General features: G+C 35.3%; 2 long non-coding RNA genes and 1 pseudogene across 2 annotated transcripts; all 3 read left to right on the top strand.

Annotated features, from left to right (window-relative positions):
- The window catches only part of LOC138317904 (sodium-coupled monocarboxylate transporter 1-like), a 52,620-nt pseudogene that overhangs the window by 3,022 nt on the left and 24,679 nt on the right, over positions 1 to 24,919 (top strand).
- On the top strand, positions 3,329 to 4,349 carry LOC138317906 (uncharacterized). Its single transcript, XR_011207821.1, has 3 exons — positions 3,329 to 3,466; positions 3,723 to 3,858; positions 4,254 to 4,349. It is a non-coding gene; the product is annotated as an uncharacterized lncRNA (long non-coding RNA).
- Positions 5,854 to 8,646, top strand: LOC138317905 (uncharacterized). The gene is made up of 5 exons (XR_011207820.1): positions 5,854 to 5,915; positions 6,269 to 6,504; positions 6,781 to 6,884; positions 7,465 to 7,574; positions 8,534 to 8,646. It is a non-coding gene; the product is annotated as an uncharacterized lncRNA (long non-coding RNA).

Raw genomic sequence — 24,919 nt, 5'->3', positions numbered from 1 at the left:
TAAGTATTAATTAGATTGTACATGTTTGAAATGTATGTTAAATGGTTTCATCACAATTTTCCCTTATAAATAGATCCCTACGGTTTATGCTCTAATCGTTTTTTAAGAAGTGACATTTAATATAAAATGTTCATTGTTTATGAATTCTGGTATGAATGTTTTCATTCCGCTGACCACAATGTCAATTAATGTTATACCCTACATTTATTTAATAGGTCAGAAATTGTTAATGATATGATGACGCCAAAACAAATTATATTTAAACTCATCAACCTTCTAACTTTATATTTATATATTGATATTCATTTGATTTCTGCTTCAAATCAAGTCATTAATTATATCTATCTTATGTATTGTCCATTTTGTTTTCTAAATGTTTTCATTATTGATAACTGGTCTTGTCTATGTCATTCTCACAATAACCACTTTTTGGCCTACCTGAGAGATAGATCATTTTGTCTGCCTCGAGCATGCGTAGCTACCTGAGAGATAGATCATTTTGTCTGCCTCGAGCATGCGTAGCTACCTGAGAGATAGATCATTTTGTCTGCCTCGAGCATGCGTAGCTACCTGAGAGATAGATCATTTTGTCTGCCTCGAGCATGCGTAGCTACCTGAGAGATAGATCATTTTGTCTGCCTCGAGCATGCGTAGCTACCTGAGAGATAGATCATTTTGTCTGCTCGAGCATGCGTAGCTACTGAGAGATAGATCATTTGTCTGCCTCGAGCATGCGTAGCTACCTGAGAGATAGATCATTTTGTCTGCCTCGAGCATGCGTAGCTACCTGAGAGATAGATCATTTTGTCTGCCTCGAGCATGCGTAGCTACCTGAGAGATAGATCATTTTGTCTGCCTCGAGTAGCTACCTGATAGATCGATTTTGTCTGCCTCGAGCATGCGTAGCTACCTGAGAGATAGATCATTTTGTCTGCCTCGAGCATGCGTAGCTACCTGAGAGATAGATCATTTTGTCTGCCTCGAGCATGCGTAGCTACCTGAGAGATAGATCATTTTGTCTGCCTCGAGCATGCGTAGCTACCTGAGAGATAGATCATTTTGTCTGCCTCGAGCATGCGTAGCTACCTGAGAGATAGATCATTTTGTCTGCCTCGAGCATGCGTAGCTACCTGAGAGATAGATCATTTTGTCTGCCTCGAGCATGCGTAGCTACCTGAGAGATAGATCATTTTGTCTGCCTCGAGCATGCGTAGCTACCTGAGAGATAGATCATTTTGTCTGCCTCGAGCATGCGTAGCTACCTGAGAGATAGATCATTTTGTCTGCCTTGAGCATGCGTAGCTAACTGAATGTTCTTTGTGTGATTTATTTCAGTTAGCCTATATGGGAGTGTCGTTATATGCACCGGGACTAGCTCTCCAGATCGGTATGCAAAATTATGTATCTTCTCTCAGATTCATTTTCGCCATTTGTTTTGTAACTATACATGCTTTCCTTGTTACCATGGAAATTGCGTATAAGAAGTCTTTAGGCTAGTATGAAAACAACTATGGTACCAAAGTTAATGTTTTTCTCAGTACTACAGGGTTACTGTAACGTTCGTTATAACAACCCCTAGACTATGCTAGAGTAAAATTGAATACATTTCAGGAGGAAAAATAAATAATAACAAATAACAACCTCATTCGTTTTGACTTTTATATGTTTACTCATTCAATAAACAATATTAAATCTAGTAGACTTCGGGTTTATCATAATATTAACAACCCTTTGATACAAAATTATTCTCTTTCAGTTGCCGGAATACCTTTGTGGCTTTCAGTCGTTTTAATAGGCTTGGTTGGCACTCTCTATACTGCAATTGTAGGTATATCAAATATTATTGTCATGGGGATCATAATTTGCATGATGAAAATGTATGTATTCCAGCAATAATGATATCCATTAAAAAGTCATCATTATTCTTATGTATTCAACATTTGGTATAGTATATTATGTGAAAATATGGGTTTGAGTTTTGTTAGTTTAACGTCCTATTAACAGCCAGGGTCATGTAAGGACGTGTCAGGTTTGTTAGTGGAGGAAAGCCGGAGAACCCGGAAATAAACCACCTATCATCGGCCAGTACCTGGCAACTGCCCCACATGGGATTCGAACTCGCGATCGAGAGGTGGAGGGCTTGTGGTAATATATCGAGACATCTACACCACACAGCCACCGCGGCCCCTAAATATGGGAGATTGTGTCATGCTAGAAGCATTCGGTTATATGGGTATAATTTTACATTGTAGTATTCAAATGACATTTTCCTTCTTATCCACAATAATTAACTTACCGCCTTAAATTGACATGGCTTCGAACTTCTTATTACGACGTCATCATTGCAATACCGGCGATCATGGGAGATGAATTGATTGTTCTGCTTGTTTTCTAGATAATCGCCTGGTTTGATTTATTAATGTTACATATGTAATTTATTTATCTATTGTGCTTAGGGAGGAATCAAGAGCGTGGTATGGACGGATGTGTTTCAATTTGTGATGATATTTGTTGGACTAGCAGCGGTAACTATTCAGGTACACTTCATTTTTGACATTAAGAGATACGTAAAGCAATTATATTATGGAAAATTACAAGTATAGAATAAGATCTAAAATGAGGAACCGTGAATGGAAGAATGATATTTTTTCTCTTTCAACAGGGCACTGTCCTCGTGGAACCGCGTCACTCAATAATCGAAATCGCTAAGTAGGGGAGGAGGCTTGAAATCACTAAGTATACGCCTGTTGAAATACATTTTTATTTCATGCTGACGTTTAGTGCTTACGCAAACATTTTGGACATCGGGAAATAGTTTTTATTTTTTTTTGTTTTATACTATAAAAGAACTGATTTTCGCAATCAAAATTTAGAACAATATTAACTTTTTTAGAGCTCAGCGCAGTATATGAATTCGCACGTTCGTAACAATAGTGGGACTATTTACATGTGTTTGCAACAATTTTGCGTCGATTTCTTTTGGCGATTCCTTGTCGCTCGCGTAATACCATATTTTCGAGATTTCGCGGGTCGTCACCTCCGTCGCGACATTTTAATTCATGAAATATTGAGAATCGATTGAATTATAATCCAAATTATAATCCAAATTATATTACGAAATTTTAATTCGTTAAGATTTGATTTTCCATTTTTTGGTCAAAATTCCAATTTTTTCACCTGCAAAAATAACCGGCCATGCGTGTTATCAAATGTGAATTTGGTATTAAAGTATTCATAAAGGTATGAATCTACTGAAATGGTGACGTAACTTACTGAAACTTACTTTTATATATCTTAAATACGCTTTATAAAATCCTTTCTGTTGTAGTTTTGATCTGAATCCTAGAACACGGCATTCTGTATGGGGTATATGTATTGGCTTGACATTTTCTCTACTTCCAAATTATTGTAACCAGGCTAGTGTGCAGAGATTGTCTTCTCTCCGAAGTCTAAACGCGGCTAAAAGGTAAACTCCTTTTCTCTTACCATATACAAAACACCTAATGACGTACCAAAATAACGCTGGATTTTAAGTCATCACATAGGAACTGCTTATGCAGCTTGTAGTTTTCCACCTTCAAATGAAACACAAAAAATGAATACGTATATTGCAGTTGAATTGCACTCGCAAAAAACGTCGATGTTCCTTCAGTATTTAAAGACTTTGTCATTCTAAACAAGATATTAGTGGTCGGTATTGTAATTTTTTCTTTGGTTTGTAGAGCGTTCTGGCTTCTCTGTCCCTTTTTGACCTGTTACTACGTAGTCCTTGGGTACCTAGGAATCCTCCTGTACGCCTACTACAACACGCTCGAATGTGACCCCGTTCAAGCCGGTTTCCTCACCAATTTCAACCAGGTAGCACTCTGCTTTGGTTCTGCATGAAAATGTACTAGGTGACTGCACATCGCTTTGAAATTACATCAATGATACATGTAATTGAAATTAATGCCTGTGAATCTTTTGAAAATGAATGTCCGCGAAAACATCCGTTGTTATGAAAACGGGATATCTTAAAGTGAGAGTTTCTTTTATATTCTACGATATTGAAAGATATCGCTGTATTTTAAATTTGAAGCTTATTCCGCACTTTCTATTTGAAGCTGGTGCCGTGTTATGTATTTGAAGCTGATGTCGTGTTATGTACTTGAAGCTGAAGTCGTGTTATGTATTTGAAGCTGATGTCATGTTATGTATTTGAAGCGTATGTCGTGTTATGTATTTGAAGCTAATGTCATGTTATGTATTTGAAGCTGATGCCGTTCTTTGTGCTGGACGTGTTACGGTCATTGCCTGGTCTATCTGGAGTCTACATCAGTTGTCTGTTTAGTGGGGCGCTTAGGTAATGGTATAAAATAATGAGAATTCATCTAACAAAATATAAAACACATGCATTATTTCCTCTGTCAGATACACTATTCTGTCTTTGAATATTACAGAGCTAGCTCCCTTGCGGGTAGGTATCGATTATTATGTCATTATTTTGTGAGAGCAATTCACGTAGTTTTCTCCGAAAAGTATGACGTTACGCTCGCAAACAGTCAATACCTACTCGCAACGGCAAATAACGCTGTAATATGCAAATACAGAATACTATGTTTTTAAAAATAGTTTTTATTGAATACTGCCAAATGAATGGAACAAACACTTTTCTCTAAAGGATGAACATCGAATATCCTAAGCCATCTTATATATCAATAAATTAAGAAACTTAGCATCTCTTGTATCGATACAGCACACTTTCATCGGGAATAAACTCGTTGGCCGCCAATACCGTGGAGGATATCATCGGAAACTGCCTAAAGGAATCTAAAATGATTTCTCAACTACTCTGGCAAAACTATGTGGTGAGTTGTCTTTAGATTGCCGGTAATATATGATCGTTTTAACTCGTACCACAAATCAGCATATACATACAAGTAATACAGACAAGAACATATATGCTGATTTATATAATATCATTATCTAATTATCATTCTGCTACATGGGTTACAATCATAGTGAGAATACATTACCATAGAACCAGCGAAGAATCAAGGATGGTACTTAGTTATCGAGTCTCAGAGAGACGGACAGGGCAGCCCCACTCCTATTCTGTCTAAAACTTCTAAAACCATGATAGATATAGTTCAATTCATTTACAACAACGTTGGCTTTGACAAGAAACACTGGCTTGATAGACATACATTGATACTAAGGTTACATGAAAGATTATTGGTTAAAATCCTAATCAAGACCACCTTTACATGTATATGTTAAAATATCTTAAGAATCTTCTATTAGTTCTTTGACCTTCTGTTTGCAGTGTACGTGTTCGGATTTGTAGTAATTGGATTAACATACGCTATCAACTCAATGTCCGGAAAAATTACCCAGGTAAACTGAATGAATGTTTGGCGCCTTAACATAATCAGAGTGTAGGAAGTGTTAATGCATGGGACATATGCATGTCACCACTAGTTCTGTTCTAGAAGACAAATGTAGGGTAGCTCGTAGGAAAGTCATTGTTGTTAGAAACGCCTGCTTTTCTGACCACCAAATTTTGGGGCATGCGCCTATGGTTAAGTAAGATGTGAAAGGTAAAAAAAAAACATATTTAGGAAAAACGTGATTTTACGTTCACGGTTGTATGTATAAAATAGAAATTGTTATAATGACAAACTTTGATATTAACGCATTACATGCAATGTGTCGCAACATCTATGAAAAAATATAAGTCCTACAAAATACATGAACTACGGAAAGTAAAAGGGATAAAGCTTTAGTTGAAATCACATTTCATTATCAATCTTTAACTATTATCATCATGTTGTCTACTTGCATGGCAGATGGGACTTTCAATATTTGGCGTGTGCGGTGGACCTTTAGCGGGACTCTTCTTTCTAGGTGAAATGGTACCGAAAGCAAACAGTAAAGTCAGTCTTCTTAAATTTCGAAAGAAACTACAATATATTTCTTTGCTTGCAACTGCAGGGTAGAAATGCTTCCAGTTTATAACTTTTGCAAGCTAACGAAACATTCTTGAATATTTGCCGTTTCATAATGATGAATATATGGTGCACATAAAAAAGCCAAATACGTCAATACGAACAAAGAAAAGTACACTATGAACAAAGAAAAGTACACTAAATAATATATATAAATATCCAAGCAGAAACGTGGTCCTTATTATCACTAAGTCAAAGGTATACAAGCCATTGTAAAAAACACAAATCAAGGAAGGATCTTTTTTTCAGATTTTGTTCATTTGTTTCCCCATTTATTCCAGGGTGCTGTTTTCGGTGCCGTAGCAACCCTGGTTTTTAACTTGTGGATGGCGGTAGGATCACAAATGTACGGAACTAGACCTAGAGCGTTGACCCCTAACCCAATGACTGGATGTTTCTCGGACAATATCACGGATACGATGAATATTTCCTCCTTGTACTTTCTGAACACCACGGAGTATGCTTCCCGATACGATGTTTCAGGAAACCTGAGTGTTCCTGTTAACAACATAACTACGTAAGAATCACAGTGAAGTGCTGTATGTAAGAGATGTATAGGGTCTTCTTGATATTTCACTAATGACTATGAAAGAACAACGATACTCATTTTAAAAACCTACAAAGTTTAAGCGGTACGCACATAGCACCATTTTTGCCTACTTGTCACTGCACTACATTCCAGTAGTAGGCAAAATCCATGTCCATATTGTTACATTTTACATCTGTTTTACATCTGGGTATGAATAAATGTTATAAAGTGTATTACATATAGTTTGACTGGTTGTATTTACAGACCTGAGGAAGGATTTTACCTGTACAATGTATCCTATGTTTAGTATGGTTTACTTGGCTTCACTTTGACTCTGATCATCGGTACCCTAGTAAGTCTTCTCACTGGTACGTAATACAAATGACGTGAGTGAAGTTTTTATCTGTTACCCATGTTTAGGTCTATATAGATATAGCCCCTTCCCATTTAGAAATTGTTAGCAGCGGAGGATGGGGAGGTTGGATGTGAAATTTGTTGGTACTTCCTATGTTAACTTAATCACTGGTATATATTTGTTATATATTATGTTTCCCTTTCCTACGTATCAGGTATTGGTATTCCATTGCAGTACATCACAATTGTTATACGATTAATTAATACTAATTTTTAACTTATATTTTTCAAACAATGCGATATTATTTGCAATTCATGTGAAACTTGTACAGTAGTTTTTATTTCCAGGGTTTTTTTACCTGACGAGTTAAGCATTTTATTAGTTGAAAGTTGTCAAGCTTTAAATGAGACCCTTGCTTTATAGAAAAACGTTGTTTCTGTGAAAATGAATAAAGATAAAGATATCTTCTCAAGATCAGAAAATATGACAAAAATCTGAGACCTTTGTCCTACTCTGTATCCCTTCGATCAGAAAATCTCATATTCCATAGATACCTGTGAAATGTTGTTTGATCACATAGATTTATATTACAGGCTGTAATGGTGGCAGCCAAGTGGACCCTTGTTTGATTTTCCCAATCTTCAGGAAGATGTACGGTCTTGAATCTAGCTGTAAATACAATAAAGCTGACACAGATGACAATGTACGTAATCAAAAAAAAAATCAAAAAAAAAATCAACAAAATGTTAAGGTGACTTGTTTTTCTGTAAACCAATTATTTTTACATGAAACTTGATTTCACTTAAATCAAATTGATTTAGATATATGTTAGTATATAGCTAGATCCATGTTACTGTAAGCACACGTGTTCTCGTGGTATGCATCTTTTAGCGCGTTGTACGTTTCATGACATCAGTAACTTATAATATAAAGGACTTTGTATCATTACCTTACTTTTCTTTTTTTATACAAAAGATACACAAGATCTTGATTTGGCAGCTTTTTAAAAGCAATACTTCTTAGATAAATGTTTATGTGTGTCTTAAATACACGAAAACAACTGGATGAATCTGCACGTGTCTTTGAATTTTCTAGTATGACAGCTATACGTCTCCGCCCTAACAGCTTAGCGAGCGATTGTTCTTTGCTTTTAAGAGTACAACTTAAACAATACCTTCTTTTCTTTGTGTTGGCTGGATGGATAATCGTCCTATGAACAACTAAGGTCATTTCATGACGGTCTCCCTGTGTGCAAATTATTGCATGTATGGATGTGATTTCTGTATCTTTCTGGAGGCTGCGATATATTCATGCTGTCTTTCCTTTTCTACTTGAGTGGGACTTTTGTCCCTTTTATTGTACTATCTCACTTGCTTAACTAGCAGTTTTATATACACTATAGTGTGTCCTAGAAAGGGTTTTTCTAAAGGCCCTACCGAATGACAAAAGTGAGGCGGTGCTAAGGGACACGTTATGTAGAAGTGTAAGATTCCAAATTAAGTCGCCTTATAGTATTCTAACTCCATACATGCAGTTCAGATATCAAACAGAAATGTCCATTAAATGGATAAGTTTATCGATCGTAGAGTTTACTGTTCAATGTTATAAGTATTGTGTCTACTATAGAATCATTACGTTGCACGATTCTCTTTTGTTTTGTAGAATTCTGCTTGCTACCCAGAGGCTTAAAGGTTGTGAAGAGCAAGAAAACAAACTTACCCAGCTACGGCTGATCTCAGCATCCATTTTTTCAACAACCGTTTCGATTTGCACATAACTGTAATTTATTCAATAAATGAAAGACTTCTACAGAAGCATAGTGATATTGTTTGTCTATAACAAACCAAACTGATAACATGGACAGTAATTGGCCACAGGTTCATGCATTTGAAAAGTCGTTTTAAGAAAGAAAACACATAAATACTCCTTTAACATACCGGAGGTCTCGGTATAATAGTTTACCAAGATCACATATGGCATTCGCTGGTAAGTTGATGCATAGTAACTGTGTGTTTGACATGTACTAGTATCACTTGGATATCTATATTTATGAATACAGATACATCATTAAGCGGCAGATTTAATTAGTTGAAAGTCCCCGCATGTGACAGTGAACCAAGAATATACAGTACAGGCCAGGTGGACGGGCCTCTTTCCACTCTATCCAGTGGACAGAAATCAGCTGTCCACTCAAATGTCCATCCTGTGGACAAGAGTGGACAGCTGTCCACTCCATAAAGTGGACAAGAGTGGACAGCTGTCCTCTCCACAGCTGACCGCCGTATCCAGTGGACCACAAATATGATGGTACAGTGTAGTCCACTGGACGCAATGGACCACTATATATCGTGTCCGTTAAGGTAAATTTGTGTAGCATAGAGTATTGTACTATACAGACCACAATCTCAGTTCTGATATCGGTAAAAAAATTCTAACAATGCATTATTTTAATAGTGTCATGATCCACCTGTCTATCTATTCAATCTATTTATTTTTATAACGTCAGTGTATTAGTATCCATAGATAACAATTTTAGCTCTAGCATAACGAAAAATTAAAATGGCTATCAATGAGGAACAAAGGCATGTGGGAACGGCGATGAACGACCTATAACCCTGTACAATTTTTACCTGGAGGCGGAGGCTGGCGGTAGATAGAGGATTATGTATATTTAATGGGGATACAATGCAACTTTTGTTCAGATTTCTTACTTATTAATAAGCCCTTTCTGAAGAGAGTAGAATAAGTAACACGTTAATGTTCTTTTCATCTTACGATTAACTTTTTTACAACTGTACTACTCTCTCCCTTCTCTCTGAGTGTCAGGTCATTCAGTTTTACATGTAGGTTGTCGCCATGGTTACTAATGATAATTACGTATACGCTCCCCATGTATACTGTATGGACCACATCAATCCGCAGGTGTCACAACACTTGGCCAATATCCAAGGATTTATAATACGTCCTTGCCGTTAAATATCATGTAGCTTAAGCTGACCACAGGGGTCCATCTCCATCCATACAGGTAAGGGTGACACGTGAGCTGATCCCCTCGTTGTGCCTGGAAACAAAGTACCTGGAAACTGTCAATCAAACTGATATTATCGACAAATCAAAATAATGACTGCACGGTCCATGACTCAACTGCTACCACTGGTAGCCCTATTCTGTTAATTTTCGTTCTCAAACTGTTATTTTAATCATATTAGTTATTATTCAAATATTTACGTTGGTTATAATTGTTTTACTGTTATTATTCAAATTTTAGTTATTTTTTACTTATAGCACGTTATCATTTTCTAGCACACGTTATATGTTTGCTACTGACTTATCTTTATCTTTGCATGCGTTAGTCTTTTATAAATGATGTTAGATTCAGTGGCTGATGTTATTATTGATTGTGCATGGTTATTATTTTAATTTCCCTTGTTATTGCCAGCATGTTACGTGATTTTTATGTGGAGCTTTGTTAGCATCAACAGAACATGTGATTATTTACATGACCACGTTACGATTAAGTTGAAAACGTTATTTTTCAGTGAAAGCGTTATTTTTCCATGCAAATACCGCTTCTCCATTGTTCTCAGTGACCCCCTATGGCGACAGCGCAGTGAGCCGGCGGGCGAGCTTCGCTAGTGTGTTGATCACCGACCATGACGAGAGCAAAACTTGCAATATAAGTCGACTATATCGCTACCGCATCGCATGTGCTGTGCGATCTGTGCAACACACACATGGAATACATGTATATAGTTTTCAGTTACTATATTGGAGTTTGCATTCATTGTTTAAATTCATATAAAATTCTTTTCCATTTCTTGGTCGTCTTTGTAATGATTTACGTATCAGGGTTTGTGTTGGATTCGGTCATAGTAGTAGTTCTAATTTGACACGTACCTTTTCCTTGATGATTGGTTTGACGTCACAAATAGCGTAAAACAAGGCTGTAATATTTCGCCGACAATTTTTACGATTTATATAAACGACCTGGCTGCCGAAATAGCCTTCAATGTCTCTATTTTATTTTACGCAAATGGTATTGCACGATACTTCACTATAAGCTATGACAACTAGTGCGTATCTAACTTTCATTTTATTTGTGGTTATCTGCTAATCGACATTACCGACAAATACAAATATCTTGGATTATGATTTACCGAATTTCTGAATATAGAAATGCCCGCACGAGAACTAACAAAATCTACCGTCGTGCCAATGTTTTAAATATTTTATTCATAAATACCGTTTCGTCCAGTTGTTAAAAAAACGTTCCTTTACTTTCTCGGTTCCGGTACAAATGCATCCAATGTCGTCACAAGAGATGATCTAGGATGGAGATTTTGTAATGTGAAACAAAAAATAGAGGTGTGTAGGCTGTGGCTGACGACTCCAAAAAATCATCAGTGGTCAAAAGGGAAATGGAGAAGCTGGGAATGTCGGGTAGACAAATAACTTACCTAACGATCGTTGTACGACTTCTATGTACCTATTCCTAATGTTAAACAGTGCCTTCTTAAAGCCTGGTATATACAATGTATCTATCCATGAAGATACAGCCGACTGATATCGACGACTATGGAATGACATTGGCCAAATAAATGTAAATAACCATATAACGTACAGTATCGTACATTTAAGAATGAACCATAAACAAATCTTAGCAAAATTTCGTTGTGGTAACCTATGCTAAAAGTCGAAACATTTAATTACAGGATCATTTGTGTACTCTATATATGCTTCAACACGAGCCTCACTATTTATATATTTGTAAAACGAGTTAATATAATAGCTATAGTTTTATCCGCTGTGCACGAACCGTCTCTGTTTCCACTGTGGTGGAATTCATTGTAAGGGATGCAAGGCATGTATACATATATAATCCATTGTATGATGCGTTAGACACGGTTCTCGGTTTTACGATGGCCGCTGATTAAGTAGTTGTCCATTGTACATTTATAACTTGATAAAGAGTGCATGTCCTTTACACATACCAGTCTCGATATTTGATCCTTTGTTTTGTTAGATGGAATTTAAACAAAACGTGCTGTCACGCTACTGATCTTGTAACTATCTATGTAAGAATCTATGTAACTTTGTCTTCTTTCAAACAAAGATGAGTCATCATTGACACTTAACCTGACAAATAATAGATAGTTAATGTGACATTTGGCAAGTCTTATATAGTGTTACTGCACATTTGGTTTTCTTAAAGACGCATATGTCTGGAATTTCAAGCAACACATCAACATGCCGTGTCAGATTTTGACCCGAAGTGGAATCCAATATACATTTCTTTTTCTTCGTCACATATATCAAACGACGTTTTAAAATTCATATTCTAATAATTCTTTTGTGAATAAATTTATAGTTTTAAAAAATCAACTAAAAATCTATGCCCATCTTGATCTCACATGTGCTTGTTTTGTACCGATGAAGTTAAAGTTAGAAATTGTACCATGCCGCGATTTCCGTCGAAGTCATTATCTAATTTGTAGAGGCGATAGAAAACTTATTTCGGCATGTTATGAATTACATATTTGAGTATTTTGACCAATGGATTCTTGGTTTTCTTGGTATGTATAGTAAATAGATATTTTTTTTTATTTTGTATTAGGATTAAGTTTACTGTGTAGTACACAATATACTTATTACATGTACTTAATCTACGAGAAAATTATTGTTTGAAGATAGGATTTCTTTCAATATAAGTGGTCACACATAAAATTGACAATATCAACTACAAAAACTGTGAAACACAAGTATCAATTCTTGCTATTTGTTGCATATTTCGAGACACAATTTCGAATCTACGCTCCGGCGGTTACGCCGTCTGACACACGACGTCAACAATATAAAAATACTCAGAATTAAGTTAGCATGATTTTTCAACTCACTGAAAGAGAACAAAGACGTTGCCAAATGAATTTTTTGTTTAAGACAAAAGTTGTCGGTTATTTTCTGTTGTTTTACAACGTGTAAACAGTATCCTGATAGCTCAAGAAATAAGGGAGATATTGCTATTTTATCAACACCGACATAAAAATGCGTAGAAATGCGTAGTTGGGAGTTAGGCCGTCCATTCTGCGATGTCATGCTACCGGATCCCGGTAAACATACTTATTTCTCCGTACCCCACTTCTGACACAGGGATCTGAGCATTAGTTACAGATTATATAATCATGGACCCACCAGAGTGCCGTAAGACCATTTTCAGACGTTTAAGAGGTCTAAATCAAAACACGGTGTTAAAATCATCCTATACATGATACCTTATACGAGTAGAAAGGGCACTTTGGTGGGTACATGATTACGTAATCTGTGACTAATTCGCAGATCCCTGTACTTCTGACATCGGTATTCGAGCAACTATTTCGTCTGGAAGCTTTGATAACCGAGTATCAAATTGACGTGTACCAATCTAAAGGTGTTAGTATTTGCAGAGATTTATATTTAAATCTCTGGTATTGGTAATATATTTATAGCTCTCGATTTCTTTAGCAAGGGCTTTAATTGCTTGACCGTTTATAAAGTTCTATTTTCTTTGAACATAAAATATGTAATTATGTGTCACGATCATACTAATTTGACATTCACTTTTGTGTAATCAGAAAAGATGTCTCAAAACAAAATTCTCACCATTATTGTCAAATTTTAATGTCGACAGTATTTATATACGGGACACCTTCGTGCGAATATCACGCAACTGTTTTTTTTTAATCGAGAATATATAAGTGATACGTCATCTACGTCCTTGTTTGACCATAGTGTTCGGAGATGGCTTTATGCTGGCATTTTAAGAAAGTTTCCGTTTTTATTTCAGTAATATATCAAATCAGTCTTCATTTAAAAATCGCATGGTAGTTATTTCAAGTAGCGCTGCAAATCTAACAAATAGTTTTTAAACTATAAAATACGTTTTTAGCTGCATTCGCATTCACTGAAAGTTACATATCACACTTGCTTTGGTTTCACAAAGCATATATTGTATCGGTTATTCACGGTACTTTAATTATATATCTACCTTGCATTTGGCACATACATTGTATACTTTATTATAGTTTTAATTAAAATTTATCTGTAATCGTAAATATTAAGGTAAATTTTGTATTGAATACAAAACAAAAACAAAAAACGAACTACCATATTTCACACCCACAATCATATATACATTTTTCATATATCATTACAAATAATCCTTGAACACATCTGCAGTTAGAGGGCACAGGCGTTGGTAACGCGGAGAAAATTCTACACATAGCAAGTAATTATTCTTAAACAGATTGAAAATTAAAATATTTCTGACAAAATGAATTTTGACTCGAGTTTAAATGCTATACATGTAGTTATCTGCAGCTATTGCGTGATTACAATAGATCAAATTTCGATAGGTATACCACCAAAAAATAAAATACATGTATATGAATCAAAATTTATTTCACAGCTTATGATTGAAAAAACTATTAAGTCTCTGGTTTAAATATCGCCAAACACAAGGACGTACATTCTTGTAGATGACTTTTAGTATGCAAATTGGACTTATTATTATTTTTTTTAAGTGAGGGGATCATTCTGAAGATTACGTAACGTAACCACCCACCCTAGAACGAATATACGTACCCGACCTAGTAACCTTTCGGCCGGGTACGAAATGGTGCCTATGTGTCGTAGTGAAGCACTACCTCAGAAATCACTCGGGCATAATTTTCTGTACTTTTTTTGTAGGTTTCTAATTATATCAAACATACACATGCATTTAGATATTATTTTTGTGTCCAAAACAAACATAACGATCACTCTTAATATCTACTTTACCACTCATAATACATCAAATCATACTTTGTAGACATGACGTATAATTTTCATTCGAAAAGAGCATCATATTTATTGGGAAAAATGTCTCGCTGTATATTATACGGTTATTGCCGAGTAGGTAAGTGATATAAAACAAGTACAATAAAATGCATACAGATGTTTAATTTATGGTTTCCACAATCATGTCTTTGCTCCATTAGCAGCAATGGGCACCAACTGTAGTTCTAAAGACGACACCTTTTATCTAAACTGTCTAAAAGACTATTCTATTAATAGAAAAAAAAGGTTAACAAAAATAAAACACAGTCGGATTAGAAAATTGACGAAACAACCATCCCCGATCGCTAAAAATAGGTTTTCGAAAATCACAGGTAGGTGTGTCGGCGCTGTATGCAAGTATTGATAGTGATGAGCTGCGCTGCGCGCTGCCTCGCAGAGGGTCGATTACGTACGTCACGCACCAAATATGTCTCGTAGTCGTTACCGCAATACATATCCTGATAACAGAAATGCAGATATCTTAGGTGTCCGGTAACTAATGACTCCGAGTGACTGCATCTTGGTCTTGAAAGGAGAACACACTTCATTTTAGCGTGAACAATTGCAAAGTCAAAAATCGTGACACAAATTCTTTGATAGTTTTGATATGTATATTCACAATATCAGAAACATATATACATAGAGATTGGAAACTCCTTCTTTGTCTATGTTGACAGGCAGAGGGACCTCCGGTTTGTAGGCTTTTTGCCTTGGCTAACTACTTTTAAGTGTATTCTTTTAAACATGATATTTTTGCATCAACACAAAGTTTAAACATTATATCATAGTTTTATATGATCAGTTTTCCCGATTGATGTTATTTAATATGATTTTTGATAGCACAAAAATAAGCAATTTTACCTGGTTTTTCGAAAATCAGGCATTCAAAACCGGAAGTGCGTTTTGTTTTATTAATAAATTATTTAAAATATCATTTTTTCTATAAAAAATCGTACTCAAACCATCTGAAAATTCCTGAACTTTTACACCATATCAGAGTTATCCTTTTATATATAACTATTTAAAAGTTTATCTAAAAAAATCTATGCACATACAGAGGTACATCTGCCGATCGTAAAACTGGAGGAGTTGCCAATCTCTATGTATATATGTTTCTGACAATATTATATAGAATTATAGTAGATTTTGCAATGTTCGTGTTGAATATGCAGTACTTGTTCCATAATATGCTTAACTTGGACAAATAATGTTGTTCAGTCATCCATTCAAGAACTGTACATAATTTCGTTAATCAAAACAAATTACGTACGCTATCAGAAACATATCTACATATATATATCATATCTCTAACGTAATAATCAATCAGCTTGAAATGCATAATATGTTGAAAAAGTTATCCACCAAAAAATTACCGAGTAATCAACTCTTTGTACGGTGAAGTTAAACTATGACCGAATCGATTTTTAATCGATATACGAGTAGATACTCCGATATAGATATATAATTAGCCATGCCTTTGGTTTGATGGTTATGTAATACCTGGACCAGGATGTTGTTTACCTGTACACAACACCATTCATCGAACTCACCTGTAATTACCTGGCCGCGGGCAATTTGCTATTCGGTGGACGTAACCGCCTAGCTCATTATCTCTGAACCGTAGTCGACACTACCCGTAAATCACGACCAAAACCAACCGATAGCGCTAAAAGCTAGGCGATTCGTTGGGTGGGACTTAATTTTTCATTCACCCAAAGCAATATCCTGACGTAACAATAATATGTATATAGCTAATGGTAGAATTGGGTATGACCGACTACACGGGAAGAACACTTGTCATGATTCCTCTTTGATTGATTATATGCTGATCACCTCAGACTTATTTAAAGTTATTGAAGACTTTAAAGTACTTGATTTTAACCCGGTACTGTCTGATGTACATAACAGAATAGAATTTAAATTTACTAGTGCGCAGGTTGAACAGAACATAAATAATCATGATAAGTCAAATGATAAAGCCAGCAGTTATGTGAAATGGAAGGAAGAACTGAAAAATGATTTCACTAATTTCATAACAACTGACGAAAATAATCAATTCTCTGAGTTAGAAGAATCTTTAAAAGATCTTAAAACTAAACAAACTAATCTCGTAACAAGCACAGAAATTGATAATATAACCAAAAATATTAGCGCCTTATTCACTGCCGCTGCTAACAAGTCATTTGGACGTAAACCAATACACAAAGTCAGAAGAAATGGTAATAATAAACCATGGTTTACGGCTTATTGTAAAACACTTCGTAAAGAATTTCATACTGCCAAACAAAATTACAGTAGATTAAAAAATGATGAGAATAAAAGTGAACTAAAAAGAAGAAGTCGTAATTATAGAAAGGCAGTAAATAACGCATACAAAAAATATACATTTAATACGGAAAAGAAATTAAGAGATTCTGTGAAAAATAGTCCAAAGTTTTTATGGGATATGCTGAATAAGGTATCAGGACAATCAAAAACGCGTCATAGTAAAATACCAATAACTGAACTTTACAATTACTTCAAAAATTTGAACTCTGCTAATTATGAAGATGATGATATCGATATTACTTTTCCGGATAATGAGGATAATTTATCTGAAGATCTTAATGCAGAAATAACTGCAGAGGAAATAGTAAACGCTATAAAAAAACCTGAAAAATAATAAATCTAGTGGTATTGACGAAATACAAAATGAATACAAAAAAAGTACTATAAATATATTTTTGCCTCTATATACAGACCTATTCAATATAATCCTTAATACCGGAAGTGTACCCTGTGAGTGGACTGTAGGTATAATTAAACCAATATATAAAAATAAAGGAGACCCTTGGGACCCAGATAATTATAGAGCGATTACACTAGTATCTTGTTTGGGAAAGGTATTTACTTCTATAGTTAATGATAGATTGACTAAATTGGCTGATAAAATCAATCTTGTATCACCTGCTCAAGCGGGGTTCCGTAAAGGGTACTCTACAACAGAAAATATTTTTATTCTGCACTCTTTAATTTCTTTATATTTCGCGAAGGGAAAAAACTATATTGCTCCTTTATTGACTTCAAAAAGGTGTTTGATACTGTGTGGAGAGCGGGGCTGTGGAGAAAACTACATTATAATAGGATAAGTGGGAAAATATTCAAGGTAATTTATAATCTATATAAAAATACTAAATCCTGTGTAATTAATGATAATGATAAGTCTGAATTCTTCATGTGTGATGTCGGGTTAAAACAAGGGGAAAATTTGTCGCCATTTTTGTTTTCCCTGTATCTCAATGATTTAGAAAATTTTCTTGACCAGCGTAATGTCCCAACCTTGAATGAAGTAAATGTACTAAGTGAACAAAACCTGGATTTGTATGTAAAACTGTTTGTTATATTATATGCTGATGACACCGTACTTATGGCTGAAACACCCGATGGTCTTCAGAAAGCATTAAATGAATTTAAAAACTATTGTGATGAATGGAAACTTTCAGTTAACACACAAAAAGCAAAAGTATTAATATTTGAAAAAAGAAAAAGCCGAAGAAACGTTAATTTTCTGTTCAATAATGAGATTTTAGATATACAGGACTCCTATACATATCTTGGATTGATATATAAAATTTTAATGGTGGTTTCACAAAAGCCAGAAGTAAATTATCCGAACAAGCAAGGAAAGCCATGTACGCATTGTACACAAAAATCAGAAATGTTTCATTACCGATAGATTTACAGTTAAAACTATTTGATGCACTTGTGATGCCAATTTTATTATATGCATGTGAAATCTGGGGTTTCGAAAATATTAAGAATATAGAAAAATTACACTTACAATTTTGTAAACGGATTTTAAATGTCCGTATTAGTACACCAAATTATATGGGTATACGGTGAATTGGGCATGTTCCCTTTAGAAATTGAAATAAAAACAAAAATGATTATGTTCTGGCATGAACTCGTAACGGGGGAAACGAAATTATCTACTACAATGTATAAATTATTGTATAAGTTGCATCAGGACTCCGTATTCAGTTCTAGGTGGTTATCATATATTAGAGATATATTGAATAATACTGGTTTTAATGATATTTGGTCACTTCAACTTCAAATAGAAATTATCTTAAGGCCCATACCTTCCGAAACGGCTTTTAATTTTAAAGGAATGTAAAACAAGATCGATAATTTTGTAGAGTTGCAAAAGTTATTAGCTTACGTAATACTACATTATTATTAAAATAAATAAATGTTTACATAAAGCGGTCGTAATGTTTCCCGCCGTCGTCCTAAGTTGTAGTTGATAATCAATGCGCCAGACGGCAAAACAGCGAATTGACTCTCAAATATCATGAAAAATTGACAGTTCCTCGCGAGGACAAATGTATTCTTTGTTTTTAATTTTTTTAAGAACCATATTTTGCCTTTTTAAAACTGAATCATAACCAACGTAAATATCTGTCTGTAAATTTAGAACTTCTAATTTAAAATTCCCTATAGAGACAGGCAAATATCTGAAATTAGAACTTCTATTTAATGGACAGGCAGATGGAACAACATCCCTCGCGAGGAAAGGTAATGTCCTCTCTGTACAAATTGTGTTGGAGATGAGTACCACTATCTATATGTATGTAATCATGAATCTGTTGTAGCATTACGAGAAATTTATATGCCAAGATACTACTTTACTAATCATAATTATCGCAAAATGAAAGGAATGTTTACTATATGCAATACAGCTCTATTAAGTAAAGTAAGTAGTTTTATTCAGAGAGTAATTAAGCTTCTTCAAACTATATAAGGAAAAATAGAATTGTTAGTTTCAATGTATTTAAATTTGCCTATTGCTGACTGTGTCCATCTATTATTTCCTTCTTTATTTTCATTTTTATAATTATTATTTTTGTTCCTTTTGACCTCTTGTTGCATATGTACATATGTCATGAGTGAATAAAAAATCTTGAAATCTTGAAATCTTGACGTATTTTCAAAAAAAAAAAAAAAATTGGCTGCACAAATCCTTTAATGAATTAAGATGGCCTTTATTTTAAGCTAGATGTGTACAAGCCTCATCCGCAGACTACACTCTTCAGACTCCCGCTGTGATAGACAGATTTACCGTGTGCCCGGTCGGCTAGCTGGTCATCGGAAGCAAGGACGAATAAATCCGTGTCTGAAGATATTTCTGTGGGCAGTTAAAGAATATTGTCCAGAAGCCGTCAGCAGGATCTGTATCTGGCGTTTAAAGATGCTCCACCGCCGACAGACCATAAATGATATTCATCATTTGAACAACGATTGGTGTTTAATCGTGTATATATATGTCTAATTAACACAAAAAATATCATAAAATAACTTAGTTTGCCTTTGTTGCGTGCGCAATCAGTACTTCATTCCATATAGGATATAGTGCCACGGAATTTTTTCGGGATGCAATTAATTATTTTCTACATTTTTAACTTGAAGTAAAATTAGAAGCTCAAACTTTTCAGGAAAAAATACCATTTGTCAGCGGTGGAGCATCTTTAAGTTATTCATATATGGAATGTTGTACTCATTAATAAAATTCTCGCAATTTTCATGACGGATTTTACGTATGTTTGTCGCCAAGTATACCGAAAAATGTACAAATATATCCACTATCGTGTGTTGTCATAGCGACGGCTACCACAGATCATAGACACTGGCGTTTACTTTAGTACAATTATTGTGGTACGCATTATCCAGTTTATCAGATGTACGACTGTAATAGATAAACATTTATGCTTTCAATTTGATATATAGATACAGCTTTTCGTTCATTTAGCAGCTAGCACAATTAAAATTTTGATGATGAGTTTTATTTATGTACGTCCTTGATATATTTATAGCGGTAAGACGATGTATTCTTGTAAGTAATAATAGTTCCAGGCGCGGATCCAAGGGGGGGGGGGGGCGGACCCCGCGCACGCCCCCGGCGCACGCCCCCCCCCTAAAATAGGAGAGAGAAAAAAAAAGGAAAAAGAAGGGAAAAAGAAAGAGGGGAAGGAAGGAAAAGAAGGAAGAAAGAAAAAAAAGAAAGAGAAAGGGAAAAAATTAAGGAATTAGATAAAGAGTGAGAATTAGACAGAAAGCTCCATTTCCTACCTTTACCGTTTGATGTTATTTTAAAATCTAAATGTATTCGACTTTGTAGTACATACATGCATGAACATACTTGTATCCAGGCACAATGGAATAATTATATTTTTTCCGTGTAAGTTAAGGTTTTATCTCCATCGCTTAAAAGGTACAATGTTAATCCCTTCAAGTATTTACTTTTTCCACAACAAAAAAACCGATAAAATCCCAATATATTAGATAATTTATTGTCATTAATATTCAATTTTGACAGGTTATATCTCGATATCCTTAGCAATAACAGAAAAGGGGGAGGGGTGGGTGGAAGGAGTTGTAGCTGGCCATGAGTCTTCGCTGGTTGACTATATGTCATGCCCTTCGTTTTCCAGGTTGTAAATGATATATTACACATTTTTGAATCAGCATTGAAGTCCTGTATTAAATCCGACTATCAATTCACAAATGTGTGCGTACTTTCAAAACGCCAGTTACAAGATCACTACTGACGCCGAATGCTTCTAGAAGCCTTTTATTTGTCCTAAGAAAATGTGTGTAAAGAAAAAAGTGGAATGCGACAGAAAATGAGAGCTTCTATGGTCTGGGTGCACCCCATGGCCAGATGCCTTCCTTTTTTGTTTCAATAAAAACATATCTTAACGATAATGTTATAAGATAGGCAAACGATGTTAAACAATTAATGCACATGACAAAAGGCTCCCTATTAGAAAGCAGGATGATAGCAATGGTTCCTGGCACCGTATGGCCATAGACAAGACCACTAGCCTTCTTTTCTTTCGTTGTCCAATACACGAATTATGAAGATTGTGTAAGTTAAGGAAAATGAATTATCTAATCTGACAGATAATGTATAAAAGTAAAAGCTTATATCGTTAAAAACGTTCACATACACTTTCATTAGTCCTATAAAAACCTTCAATAGGCGACCCCTAGCTGCAATATTGTAGCTCAAAAGACTTTTAGACTGAAAATGGTGTCTTCTTTAGAGCTACAATTGTTCCCTATTACTTCAAAACCTTCAAAAAGTATGAAAAACTGTGCCCGAGTGATTTTCGGAGGCAGTGCTCCACTACGATACATAGGGACCAATTCGTACCCGGCCTAAAGGCATAGTAGGCCCGGTACGTATATTCGTTCTAGGCGGCCCCCAGACCCCCATTTTTTTCTTTGCTTCATGCCTCTATGAATAGATATTCAGATTTTAGGCAGTGCAATTCTGTAACTTTATATTCAAAATGTGACATTAGACGTCAAAAATAATAAACGAACATTTTTACATGGCTTCAATTTTTTTTTGGAAAAAGTGTACATTTATTCGAGGGCTTCTGGGGGCCTAGGCGGCCCCTACCCAGACCCCCGCCCTTCTTCGCTTTATGTCCATATAAATATTAAGATTTTGATATTGCAATTCTGTAAGTAAAAAAAATTAAATCAAAACTTCAAATAAAAAATATGACACTTGACACGAAAACCATAAATTAACATCCTTAAATGGCTTCAATTATTTTCTGGAAAATGTGTTCATGAAATCCTCAGAATGCAGGATTTTGCACCATTTATTCGAGAGCTTCTGGGGGCCTATGCGGCCCCCACACCCCTCGCCTGATTTGCTTTGTCCCACGCCCCCTCTAACCTCAAAACCTAAATCCGCCCCTCAAAACCTAAATCCGCCCCTGAGTTCACCATACACAAGGACGTACATATAAATCCACTTAAAAATCCTTGAACATCCATGAAAGGTACATTTTCATATTATAGAACAGAGTAATTAAATTATCTATATCTCTGTATAAAACAAATTTCCACAGTTATATTTGCTGATGCAATTTTGTAAAATATTTTTTAGAATTCTTTCTATTTGTTTTTCTGGTTTGGACTACGATGAAAATGTGTAGATAAATATTGGTTCATATGTGTGGGTTAAGATATTTCTAATCATCCATCACGTCATTCAGTAATTTCACTTCTTGTTACACATGGTATCTAAGTGTAAAAAATTCTTGACATCTTGGACCAGTTTTTCAGGTACAATGTACTTACAATATACAATGTACCTGTGAGTTGCTGTTACACATGGTATCTAAGTGTAAAAAACTCTTGGACCAGTTTTTCAGGTACAATGTACTTACAATATACCTGTGAGTTGCAGTGACGTGGACTGTCAATCAATCACGGTAGGTATTTCCCTGTGCTAAGAGGTATGACCCCCGTTGTCTTAGTCACACTACGATCTACTAGCGAAACCATGCACTGGTAATTGACATTACAGGATATGATTGTCACAATTTATATTTCCCTAAGTGATAACTAGAGTATGCAGAGTCATTTCATTATATGTATCGTCTTGTGTTGAAATAAATATTTCCAAGGAAGCGTATGAACATATGCTGAAATAAGTTTAAGATTTTTACGTTAAGCAGAGAGTCACTTGTTGGACATGGAGAAGAAATAGATATGGTCACAATCCCTGGATATGAATTAAAAATCAATAAATAAATGTTCTCCTTTTATTCACTAAAACACGTAACATGGATACAAGATTTCAAATATATCGGCAGATTTAGTTAATTGAAAGATATCGCTCATCGCTGTCTCTCTGGATCTCATTCGGACAAAAAACACAAAAAAAAATGCATGGCCTTATGCACATCTCAAGAAAAATCGTCTGGGTAACGATACCGCTGTCGAAGTACCTCGCTCACGTGACCGAGATACAGCCCTCCAAATTGCTCAATTTGTACCTGTATATCGACTCATGTGACTGCTGATTTGGGGTAATAACCTATATTATATATACACAATTAGGATGATGATATGATCAGGGGCGGATTTAGGTTTTGAGGTTAGAGGGGGCGTGGGACGAAGCAAATCAGGCGAGGGGCCTAGGCCCCCAGAAGCTCTCGAATAAATGATGCAAAATCCTGCATTCTGAGGATTTCATGAACACATTTTCCAGAAAATAATTGAAGCCATTTAAGGATGTTAATTTATGGTTTTCGTGTCAAGTATCATATTTTTTATTTGAAGTTTTGATTTAATTGTTTTACTTACAGAATTGCAATATCAAAATCTTAATATTTATATGGACATAAAGCGAAGAAGGGCGGGGGTCTGGGTAGGGGCCGCCTAGGCCCCCAGAAGCCCTCGAATAAATGTACACTTTTTCCAAAAAAAATTGAAGCCATGTAAAAATGTTCGTTTATTATTTTTGACGTCTAATGTCACATTTTGAATATAAAGTTACAGAATTGCACTGCCTAAAATCTGAATATATATTCATAGAGGCACGAAGCAAAGAAAAAGATGGGGGTCTGGGGGCCGCCTAGAACGAATATACGTACCCGGCCTACTATGCCTTTAGGCCGGGTACGAATTGGTCCCTATGTATCGTAGTGGAGCACTGCCTCCGAAAATCACTCGGGCACAGTTTTTCATACTTTTTGAAGGTTTTGAAGTAATAGGGAACAATTGTAGCTCTAAAGAAGACACCATTTTCAGTCTAAAAGTCTTTTGAGCTACAATATTGCAGCTAGGGGTCGCCTATTGAAGGTTTTTATAGGACTAATGAAAGTGTATGTGAACGTTTTTAACGATATAAGCTTTTACTTTTATACATTATCTGTCAGATTAGATAATTCATTTTCCTTAACTTACACAATCTTCATAATTCGTGTATTGGACAACGAAAGAAAAGAAGGCTAGTGGTCTTGTCTATGGCCATACGGTGCCAGGAACCATTGCTATCATCCTGCTTTCTAATAGGGAGCCTTTTGTCATGTGCATTAATTTTTTAACATCGTTTGCCTATCTTATAACATTATCGTTAAGATATGTTTTTATTGAAACAAAAAAGGAAGGCATCTGGCCATGGGGTGCACCCAGACCCTAGAAGCTCTCATTTTCTGTCGCATTCCACTTTTTTCTTTACACACATTTTCTTAGGACAAATAAAAGGCTTCTAGAAGCATTCGGCGTCAGTAGTGATCTTGTAACTGGCGTTTTGAAAGTACGCACACATTTGTGAATTGATAGTCGGATTTAATACAGGACTTCAATGCTGATTCAAAAATGTGTAATATATCATTTACAACCTGGAAA

Source organism: Argopecten irradians, chromosome 3, assembly GCF_041381155.1.
Source record: "Argopecten irradians isolate NY chromosome 3, Ai_NY, whole genome shotgun sequence".
Taxonomy (NCBI): domain Eukaryota; kingdom Metazoa; phylum Mollusca; class Bivalvia; order Pectinida; family Pectinidae; genus Argopecten; species Argopecten irradians.
This window is presented reverse-complemented; position numbering and strand designations above follow the sequence as displayed.